The sequence below is a fragment of the Triticum aestivum genome, chromosome 3B, assembly GCF_018294505.1.
Source record: "Triticum aestivum cultivar Chinese Spring chromosome 3B, IWGSC CS RefSeq v2.1, whole genome shotgun sequence".
Lineage (NCBI taxonomy): Eukaryota > Viridiplantae > Streptophyta > Magnoliopsida > Poales > Poaceae > Triticum > Triticum aestivum.
The window spans coordinates 672,482,704-672,494,611 of NC_057801.1; positions in this window are offsets into that span (position 1 = coordinate 672,482,704).

An 11,908-nucleotide genomic window follows, 5' to 3' on the forward strand; every position below is an offset into this window, starting at 1 on the left:
TTCTTGTATGTATGATTGAGTTATCTTTGCAAGTCTCTTCGAATTATCAGTTTGGTTTGGCCTACTAGATTGGTCTTTCTTGCCATGGGAGAAGTGCTTAGCTTTGGGTTCAATCTTGTGGTGTTCTTACCCAGTGACAGAAAGAGTAGCAAGACACGTATTGTATTGTTGCCATCAAGGATAACAAGATGGGGTTTATATCATATTGCATGATTTTATCCCTCTACATCATGTCATCTTTCTTAATGTGTTACTCTGTTCTTATGAACTTAATACTCTAGATGCAGGCAGGAGTCGGTCGATGTGTGGAGTAATAGTAGTAGATGCAGGCAGGAGTCGGTCTACTTGTTATGGACATGATGCCTATATACATGGTCATGCCTAGATAATCTCATAACTATGCGCTTTTCTTTTAATTGCTCGACAGTAATTTGTTCACCCACCGTAATACTTATGCTATCTCGAGAGAAGCCTCTAGTGAAACCTATGGCCCCCAGGTCTATCTCTTATCATATTTGCTTTCAATCTACTTTTATTTGCATCTTTACTTTTTGCATCTATATTACAAAATACCAAAAATATATTATTATCTCTCTATGAGATATCACTTCCGTAAGTGGCCGCGAAGGTATTGACAACCCCTTTATTGCGTTGGTTGCGAGTTCTCAGTTTGTTTGTGTAGGTGCGTGGGACTTTTGAGGAGCCTCCTATTGGATTGATACCTTGGTTCTCAAAACTGAGGGAAATACTTACGCTACACTTGCTGCATCACCCTCTCCTCTTCGGGGAAAACCAACGCTAGCTCAAGACGTAGCAAGAAGGATTTCTGGCGTCGTTTCTGGGGAGGTCTTCGCTCAAGTCAAGACATACCAAGTACCCATCACAAACCCATCTCCCTCGCATTTACATTATTTGCCTCTCGTTTTCCTCTCCCCCACTTCACCCTTGCCGTTTTATTCGCCCTCTCTCTCCCAATCTCCTTCCCTCTTTTTCGCTTTCCCTTTCTTCCGTTGCCCGTGTGTTCGCTCCTTTGCCTTGTCGTTATGGCTAGTCTTCCTATCCTCGTTATTACTCCCGAACATGAAATCCTTAATTTTAAACAAAGGGAGGGTGAAAATTTAAAAGATGCTTGGCATAGAATTTGCAATGCTCAAAATAGATCTACTAGGAAGCTTTCTACTTCCGTTCTTCTCCGCAATTTTTATGTAGGCATCACTCCTTGGAATAGATGTGTTCTTGATACTGTCGCCGGAGGTGACTTCTTGAGTAGCCATACATTTGATGCTTATAATGCTATGTTAGGTTTGTTTGGCTCACCACCTCTTTTGGTTAATGGAACTGTTTTAACCTTAGAACACGTTATGCAATGGCTTGATATTATTGAAAATAAAATTTCCATTGTTGAGTTAGTTGAAAATTTGGATAAAAAGATTCATGATCTTATCACTCAATATGAATCTAGGGTTGGAGTCGCTTTGAAAAATCTTAAAGAGAAAGAACCTATAGTTAATGAAAAAATAGATCTTGATTCTGCTAGAATTGGCAAACTTGAGGATATAATTACCAACTTAGGTTCGGCATTTTCTCCCATGAAAAACACTCCAAAACCTCCTACAAAAACCACCAAGTTTATTTATGTTCCTAAAAATAAGGGTGAAACTTCTAGCAAGGGAGACGCGGACCTCAAATCCATAAGTGTTCATCCCAATTGTCTTTCTATCGTTAAGGAACCTTTTGCTACAAACGAATTTCTTGAATTTTTTCCCAAAGGTTTAATCATTGCTGAAAAGGGAGAACCTCCTAAAGATTATAAGTGCTCTATTGAGGAATAAAGTGCCAAAGATGGCACTCGTTAGATCTTTCTTTGCTTTTATGCCTAGCTAGGGGCGTTAAACGATAGCGCTAGTTGGGAGGCAACCCAATTTTTCTTTATGTTTTTTGTTTTTGCTCCTGTTTATGAATAAATCTTGCATCTACTCTCTGTTTAGATGTGTTTTTATCTTTTAGTTAGTGTTTGTGCCAAGTAGAACCTATAGGATAAACTACGATGATAGTTGATTTCATTCTGCTGAAAAACAGAAACTTTGCACTCAGGAGAAAAAAATTCAATAAATCACAGAAATGTGCTTTTGCATTGATTCTTTTTGATTCTGATCAATAGACAAATTTTCCAGGACGTACTATTTTGGTAGCATTTTTAGAGTTCCAGAAGTTTGTGTTAGTTACAGATTGCTACAGACTATTCTGTTTTTGACAGATTCTGTTTTTCGTGTGTTGTTTGCTTATTTCAATGCATCTATGGCTAGTAAATTAGTTTATAAACCATAAGGAAGTTGGAATACAGTAGGTTTAACACAAAAATAAATAAAGAATGAGTTCATGGCAGTACCTTATGTAGTGTTTTTGTTTTCTTTCACTAACGGAGCATATAAGATTTCCTGTTGAGTTTTGTGTTGTGAAGTTTTCAAGTTTTGGGTAAAGCTTTTATGGACTATGGAATAAGGAGTGGCAAGAGCCTAAGCTTGGGGATGCCCATGGAACCCCAAGATATTCAAGTATAGCCAAAAGCCTAAGCGTGGGGATGCCCCGGGAAGACATCCCCTCTTTCGTCTTCGTTCGTTGGTAACTTTACTTGGAGCTATATTTTTATAGGCTACATGATATGTGTTTGGCTTGGAGCGTCGTGTGTTATATTAGTCTTTGCTTGTTAGTTTACCATAATCATCGTTGCTGTACACACATTTTGGGAGAAGCCTATTTGATTAGAATTTGCTAGAATACTCTATGTGCTTCACTTATATCTTTTTGAGCTTGATAGTTTTTGCTCTAATCCTTCACTTATATCTTTTAGAGCACGGTGGTGTCTTAATTTTGAAGAAATTGCTAGTCTCTCATGCTTCACTAATATTATTTTGAGAGTCTTTTAGAACAGCATGGTATTTGCTATGGTTATAAAGTTGGACCTAGAATGATGAGCATCCAAGTTGGGTATAATAAAAACTACCATAGGAAGTGAATTGGATGCTATGATCAACTTGATACTTGGTAATTGTTTTGAGATATGGAGGTAGTGATATTAAAGTCATGCTAGTTGGCTGATTATGAATTTAAAGAATGCTTGTGTTGAAGTTAGTAAGTCCCGTAGCATGCATGTATGGTTAAAGTTGTGTAACAAATTTGAAACATGAAGTGTACCTGGCTTGTGCATCATTATGACTGGCGGTCAGGGACGAGCGATGGTCTTTTCCTACCAATCTATCCCCCTAGGAGTATGCGTGTTGTACTTGGTTTTTGATGACTTCTAAATTTTTGCAACAAGTATATGAGTTCTTTTGACTAATGTTAAGTCCATGGATTATACGCACTTTTACCTTTCCGCCTTTGCTAGCCTCTTCGGTACCGTGCATTGCCCTTTCTCACCTTGAGAGTTGGTGCAAACTTCGCCGGTGCATCCGAACCCCGTGATATGATACGCTCTATCACACATAAACCTCCCTATATTTTCCTCAAAACAGCCACCATACCTACCTATTATGGCATTTCCATAGCCATTCCGAGATATATTGCCATGCAACTTTCCACCGTTCCGTTCATCATCATCATGACGTATTTTACTTTTGTCATATTGCCATTGCATGATCATGTAGTTTACATCGTATTTGTGGCAAAGCCACCATGCATTATTTTTCATACATGTCACTCTTGATCCATTGCACCATCTCGGTACACCGCCGGATGCATTCATATAGTCATATTTTGTTCTAGTTTCGAGTTGTAATTCATATGTTGTAATCAAATAGAAGTGTGATGATCAGTATTATTAGAACATTGCCCAAAGAACAAAAAAGGGAAGAACGGCCAAAAAGAAAAAAAAAGAATGGCCCAAAAAAATAAAAAAATAAAAAAAGGAAAAAAGAAATAAAAAGGGCAATGTTACTATCTCTTTTTCCACACTTGTGCTTCAAAGTAGCACCTTGTTCTTCATGTAGTGAGTCTCATATTTTGTGCTTCAAAATAGCACCATGTTTTTCATATAGTGAGTCTCATAAGTTGTATTTTTCATACTAGTGGGAATTTTTCATTATAAAAATTGGCTTGTATATTCCTACGACGGGCTTCCTCAAATGCCCTAGGTCTTCGTGAGCAAGCAAGTTGGATGCACACCCACTAGTTTTCTTTTGTTGAGCATTCATTTATAGCTCTAGTGCATCCGTTGCATGGCAATCCCTACTCCTCATGTTGACATCAATTGATGGGCATCTCCATAGCCCGTTGATTATCCTCGTCAATGTGAGACTTTCTCCTTTTTTGTCTTCTCCACACAATCCCCGTCATCATATTCTATTCCACCCATAGTGCTATATCCATGGCTCACGCTCATGTATTGCGTGAAGGTTGAAAAAGTTTGAGATTATTTAAGTATGAAACAATTGCTTGGCTTGTCATCGGGGGTATAGAAGTTGGGAACATCTTTGTGTGACGAAAATGAAGCATAGCCTAACTATATGATTGTGTAGGGATGAACTTTCTTTTGCCATGTTATTTTGAGAAGACATGATTGCTTTGATCAGTATGCTTGAAGTGTTACTATTTCTTTTATCAATATGAACTTTTATTTTGTATTCATTTGGATCTGAAAATTCATGCCACAATAAATAAAATCACATTATGAATTATGCTAGGTAGCATTCCACATCAAAATTTTCTTTTTTATCATTTACCTACTCGAGGACGAGCAGGAATTAAGCTTGGGGATGCTTGATACGTCTCCAACATATCTATAATTTTTTATTGTTCCATGCTATTATATTACCCCTTTTTGGATGTTTATGGGCTTTATTTTACACATTTATACCATTTTTGGGACTAACCTACTAACTGGAGGCCCAGCCCGTATTGCTAATTTTTTGCCTATTTCAGTATTTCGAAGAAAAGGAATATCAAACGGAGTCCAAACAGAATGAAACCTTCGGGAGCGTGATTTTTGGAACGAACATGATCCGGAGAGCTTGGAGCGCAAGTCAAGAAGCTTCCGAGGGCTCCATGAGATAGGGGGGCGCGCCCCCCTGTAGGGCGTGCCCCCTGTCTCGTGGCCCCCTTGGGCGGCCACCGACGTACTTATTCCTCCTATATATACCTACGAACCCCGAAAACATCCAGGAGCACCACGAAACACAATTTCCACCGTCGTAACCTTCTGTATCCGCGAGATCTCATCTTGGAGCCTTCATCGGCACTCTGCCGGAGGGGGACTCGACCATGGAGGGCTTCTACATCAACATCCTTGCCCCTCCGATGAGTTGTGAGTAGTTTACCACAGACCTACGGGTCCATAGTTATTAGCTAGATGGCTTCTTCTCTCTTTTTGGATCTCAATACAATGTTCTCCCCCTCTCTTGTGGAGATCTATTCGATGTAATCTCTTTTTGCGGTGTGTTTGTTGAGATCCGATGAATTGTGGGTTTATGATCAGATTTATCTATGGATAATAATTGAATCTTCTCTGAATTCTTTTATGTATGATTGAGTTATCTTTGCAAGTCTCTTCGAATTATCAGTTTGGTTTGGCCTACTAGATTGGTTTTTCTTGCCATGGGAGAAGTGCTTAGCTTTGGGTTCAATCTTGTGGTGTTCTTACCCAGTGACAAAAAGGGTTGCAAGACACATATTGTATTGTTGCCATCGAGGATAACAAGATGGGGTTTATATCATATTGCGTGAGTTCCCTCTACATCATGTCATCTTGCTTAATGCGTTACTCTGTTCTTATGAACTTAATACTCTAGATGCAGGCAGGAGTCGGTCGATGTGTGGAATAATAGTAGTAGATGCAGGCAGGAGTCGGCCTACTTGTTATGGACATCATGCCTATATACATGATCATGCCTAGATAATCTCATAACTATGCGCTTTTCTATCAATTGCTCGACAGTAATTTGTTCACCCACCATAATACTTATGCTATCTCGAGAGAAGCCTCTAGTGAAACCTATGCCCCCCGGGTCTATCTCTTATCATATTTGCTTTCAATCTACTTTTATTTGCATCTTTACTTTTTGCATCTATATTACAAAATACCAAAAATATATTATTATATCTCTATCAGATCTCACTTTCGTAAGTGGTCGTGAAGGGATTGGCAACCCCTTTTATTGCGTTGGTTGCGAGTTCTCAGTTTGTTTGTGTAGGTGCGTGGGACTTTTGGGGAGCCTCCTACTGGATTGATACCTTGGTTCTCAAAACTGAGGGAAATACTTATGCTACACTTGCTGCATCACCCTCTCCTCTTCAGGGAAAACCAACACTAGCCCAAGACGTAGCACTGACTGGTTGTTTGGCTGCCTTGAGTCGATTCATTTCTCGTCTCGGTGAAAAGGCCTTACCTCTTTACCGATTGATGAAGAAATCTGATAAGTTCGAGTGGACTGAAGAAGCTGACACAACGTTTGCAGAACTCAAAACCCTGCTCTCCACCCAGCCGGTGCTCGCTGCGCCAATCAGCAAAGAGCCTTTACTGCTTTATATTGCAGCCACTAGACAAGTTGTCAGTACAGTACTCACGGTCGAGCGAGAAGAAGAAGGAAAGGCTTACAAGGTTCAGCGCCCAGTATATTATCTCTCTAAAGTTTTGACTCCATCCAAGCAACAATATCCACATTATCAAAAGCTTGTCTATGGAATCTACATGACCATGAAGAAGGTTGCACATTATTTCTCTGATCACTCCATTACAGTTATCAGTGACGCACCATTATCTGAAATTGTAAACAACAGAGATGCAACTGGTCGAGTGGCAAAATGGGCGATTGAACTCCTTCCATTGGATATCAAGTTTGAGGCAAAGAAGGCTATCAAGTCCCAAGCAACCGCAGATTTCCTTGCTGAGTGGATTGAGCAGCAATTGCCGACTCAAGTTCACTCGGAGCATTGGACTATGTTCTTCGATGGCTCCAAAATGCTGAATGGTTCAGGTGCTGGAGTAGTATTGGTACCTCCCCGCGGAGACAAGCTTAGCTACGTTCTCCAGATTCATTTTGATTCCTCCAATAACGAAGATGAATATGAAGCACTTTTATACGGGTTGCATATGGCCATTTCACTCGGCGTCCATCGCCTTATGGTCTACGGCGACTCAGATTTGGTGGTTAATCTAGTGATGAAAGAGTGGGATGTCAGGAGCCCGGCCATGACTAGTTATTGCAATGCAGTAAGAAAGTTGGAAAAGAAGTTTGAAGGGTTGGAGCTTCACCATATACCCCGACTAAAAAATCAAGTTGCAGATGAGTTGGCAAAGATAGGTTCAAAGAGAGAGGCCATTCCCAGCAATGTGTTTTTGCAGCATATTCATTCACCTTCAGTTCAGGAAGATCCTTTCACTCAAGAGTCCCCACAGCCTAAGAGCGCCACAGATCCGACTGAAGTCGAAATCCCAGCCGTGGTCGACTTAGTCATGGAGGTTTTGGTCGTCACTCCCGACTAGACAATACCGTACGTTGCATACATTCTTAGGAAAGAGCTTCCAGAGGATGAAGAAGAGGCTCGGCAAATCGTCCGATGATCTAAAGCCTTTACCGTGATAAAAGGTCAGTTGTTCAGAGAAAGCATAACTGGAGTGTGCCAGAAGTGCATCACGCCAGAAGAAGGCCGAATGATCCTCAATGATATTCACTCGGGGACCTGTGGTCACCATGCATCCTCTCGGACCATCGTGGCCAAAGCATATCGAGCCGGATTTTATTGGCCACATGCCAATGAGATGGCAAAAGAAATAGTGGACAAATGTGAAGGTTGTCAGTTTTACTCCAACATGTCCCATAAGCCCGCGTCAGCTCTGAAGACTATCCCACTCATCTGGCCTTTCACTGTCTGGGGATTGGACATGGTTGGACCTCTGAGGACTGGAAGGAGTGGATTTACCCATGTGCTCGTGGCAGTCAACAAGTTTACCAAATGGATCGAAGCCAAGCCCATTAAAAACCTTGAAGCAAGTATAGCTGTAAGTTTCATCAGAGAATTGATATTCAGATATGGTGTTCCGCACAACATCATCACATATAACGGGTCGAACTTCGACTCTGACGAATTCAGAGCCTTTTGTGCTTCCCAAGGTACGAGGGTCGATTACGCTTCGGTCGCCCATCCTCAGTCGAATGGACAGGCTAAAAGAGCAAATGGATTGATTCTCAAAGGACCGAAACCCTGATTGATGCGTGACCTCAAACATGCAGCAGGGGCCTGGGTTGATGAACTTCCATCGGTACTTTGGGGATTGAGGACGACTCCTAATCGGTCGACTGGGCGAACTCCATTCTTTTTAGTCCACGGAGCTGAAGCCGTACTCCCGAGTGATCTGCTCCACAATGTGCCCTGAGTTGAGCTCTTCTCATAAGAAGAAGCAGAACAGGCTCGGCAAGATGCGGTCAATCTCCTGGAAGAAGAAAGAGAGATGGCCTTGATCTGGTCGACCATTTATCAATAAGACATGCGTCGATTCCATGCCAGAAATGTAAGGGGTCGGGCATTTCAGGAAGGAGACTTGGTTCTTCAAGTGGACCAGCAGAAACCACACAAGCTCGCTCCTGCCTGGGAAGGCCCTTTCGTCGTCACCAAAGTGCTCCACAACGGAGCATATCGTCTTTTCAACGTCAATCACAATAAAGATGAGCCACGTGCTTGGAATGCGGAACTACGCCGCCCCTTTTACTCTTAAAGTACTTAGTCTGTTGAGATGTAATAAGAAGCACCTTTTAGTTTGATTATCAAAATACATGATTTTATAGTCTTCCGAATGATTGTTGTTCATTTTTTGCATGTTCTAGAATCCCCTAGGGGGTGCCTTAGCTGCGAATCCGTTTCGCCTAAGTTGAAGAAAAAACCCTACCGAGTGGTGAGCCAGCCTCTCACTCGGAGGCTTAGCTGCGAATCCGTTTCGCCTAAGTATAAAAAATCCTACCGAGTGGTGAGCCAGCCTCTCACTTGGAGGCTTAGCTGCGAATCCATTTCGCCTAAGTATAAAAAATCCTACCGAGTGGTGAGCCATCCTCTCACTCGGAGGCTTAGCTGCGAATCCGTTTCGCCTAAGTATAAAAAATCCTACTGAGTGGTGAGCCAGCCTCTCACTTGGAGGCTTAGCTACGAATCCATTTCGCCTAAGTATAAAAAATCCTACCGAGTGGTGAGCCATCCTCTCACTCGGAGGCTTAGCTGCGAATCCGTTTCGCCTAAGTATAAAAAATCCTACCGAGTGGTGAGCCAGCTTCTCACTCAGAGGCTTAGCTGCAGTCCAGTACTCGCCTATGTATAAAAAATCCTACCGAGTGGCGAGCCAGCCTCTCACTCAGGGGCTTAGCTGCAGTCTACTACTCGCCTAAGTTTAAAAGGTCCTACCAAATGGTACGGGTCGGCCACGACCCCCCCCAGGGGCTGCACCGTCAAGAAGAAGGACGAGATTGTGAGAGCAATCCTCTCACTCAGAGGCTTAGCTACAGTCCAGTACTCGCCTAAGTATAAAAAATCCTACCAAGTGGTGAGCAATCCTCTCACTCGGGGGCTTAGCTGCAGTCCAGTACTCGCCTAAGTATAAAAAATCCTACCGAGTGGAGAGCAATCCTCTCACTTGGGGGCTTAGTTGGAGTTCAGTACTCGCCTAAGTATAAGAAATCCTACCGAGTGGTGAGCAATCCTCTCACTCGGGGGCTTAGCTGTAGTCCAGTACTCACCTAAGTTTGAGAAACCCAACCGAATGGGGCGGGTCGATCACGACCCCTCCCCTCGGGGCCGCACCATCAAGAAGAAGGACGAGATTGTGTACACTGCCAAAGGCTCATCCAACAGCCGACGCCAAGGCGAGCTGCTTTCAGGAATGTCAAGACCATTGATGAGTGCCTTGCTGATGAGCTGATCAATGCTGCCAAAGGCTCATTCAACAGCTAATGCCAACGCGAATTGCTTTTAGGAACGGCAAGGCCATTGCTGAGTGCCTCGCTAATGAGCTGATCAATGCTGCTCAAGGCTCGTCCAACAGGTCGACTATGGCCTCTTCCTCAGAAGCTACATCAAGAGTACAAAAACCAATCCGAGAGAAGATAAACACAACATATTTAAAGATAAGCCCAGGGCAGAAAAATTCAAAGGTTTCTAACCGCAGATTAAAGTACTCAGGCGTCAGGCCTTGATACGTCTCCAACGTATCTATAATTTTTGATTGTTCCATCCTATTATATTACCCCTTTTTGGATGTTTATGGGCTTTATTTTACACATTTATATCATTTTTGGGACTAACCTACTAACCGGAGGCCCAGCCCATATAGCTATTTTTTTGCCTATTTCAGTATTTCGAAGAAAAGGAATATCAAACGGAGTCCAAACGGAATGAAACCTTCGGGAGCGTGATTTTTGGAACGAACATGATCCGGAGAGCTTGGAGTGCAAGTCAAGAAGCTTCCAGGGCCCCACGAGATAGGGGCCCCCCTGTAGGGCGCGCCACCTGTCTCGTGGGCCCCTTGGGCGGCCACCGATGTACTTCTTCCTCCTATATATACCTACGGACCCCGAAAACATACAGGAGCACCACGAAACACAATTTCCATCGCCGTAACCTTCTGTATCCGCGAGATCTCATCTTGGAGCCTTCGACGGCATTGTCGGAGGGGGAATCGGCCACTGAGGGCTTCTACATCAACACCATAGCCCCTCCGATGAGTTGTGAGTAGTTTACCACAGACCTATGGGTCCATAGTTATTAGCTAGATGGCTTCTTCTCTCTTTTTGGATCTCAATACAATGTTCTCCCCCTCTCTTGTGGAGATCTACTCGATGTAATCTCTTTTTGCGGTGTGTTTGTCGAGATCCGATGAATTGTGGGTTTATGATCAAATTTATATATGGATAATAATTGAATCTTCTCTGAATTCTTTTATGTATGATTGAGTTATCTTTGCAAGTCTCTTCGAATTATCAGTTTGGTTTGGCCTACTAGATTGGTCTTTCTTGCCATGGGAGAAGTGCTTAGCTTTGGGTTCAATCTTGCGGTGTTCTTACCTAGTGACAGAAAGGGTTGCAAGACACGTATTGTATTGTTGCCATCGAGGATAAGAGGATGGGGTTTATATCATATTGCATGAGTTTATCCCTCTACATCATGTCATCTTGCTTAATGCGTTACTCTGTTCTTATGAACTTAATACTCTAGATGCAGGAAGGAGTCGGTCGATGTGTGGAGTAATAGTAGTAGATGCAGGCAGCAGTCGGTCTACTTGTTATGGACTTTTCTATCAACTGCTCGACAGTAATTTGTTCACCCACCGTAATACTTATGCTATCTCGAGAGAAGCCTCTAGTGAAACCTATGGCCCCGGGTCTATCTCTTATCATATTTGCTTTCAATCTACTTTTATTTGCATCTTTACTTTTTGCATCTATATTACAAAATACCAAAAATATATTATTATCTCTCTATCACATCTCACTTTCGTAAGTGGCCGTGAAGGGATTGACAACCCCTTTATTGCGTTGGTTGCGAGTTCTCAGTTTGTTTGTGTAGGTGAGTGGGACTTTTCAGGAGCCTCCTACTGGATTGATACCTTGGTTCTCAAAACTGAGGGAAATACTTACCCTACACTTGTTGCATCACCCTCTCCTCTTCGGGGAAAACCAACGCTAGCTCAAGACGTAGAAAGAAGGATTTCTGGCGCCATTGCCGGGGAGGTCTTCGCTCAAGTCAAGACATACCAAGTACCCATCACAAAACCATCTCCCTCGCATTTACATTATTTGCCTCTCGTTTTCCTCTCCCCCACTTCACCCTTGCCGTTTTATTCGCCCTCTCTCTCCCAGTCTCCTCTCTCTTTTTCGCTTGCCTTTTTTCCGTTGCCCGTGTGTTTGCTCGTTTGCTTCGTTGTTATGGC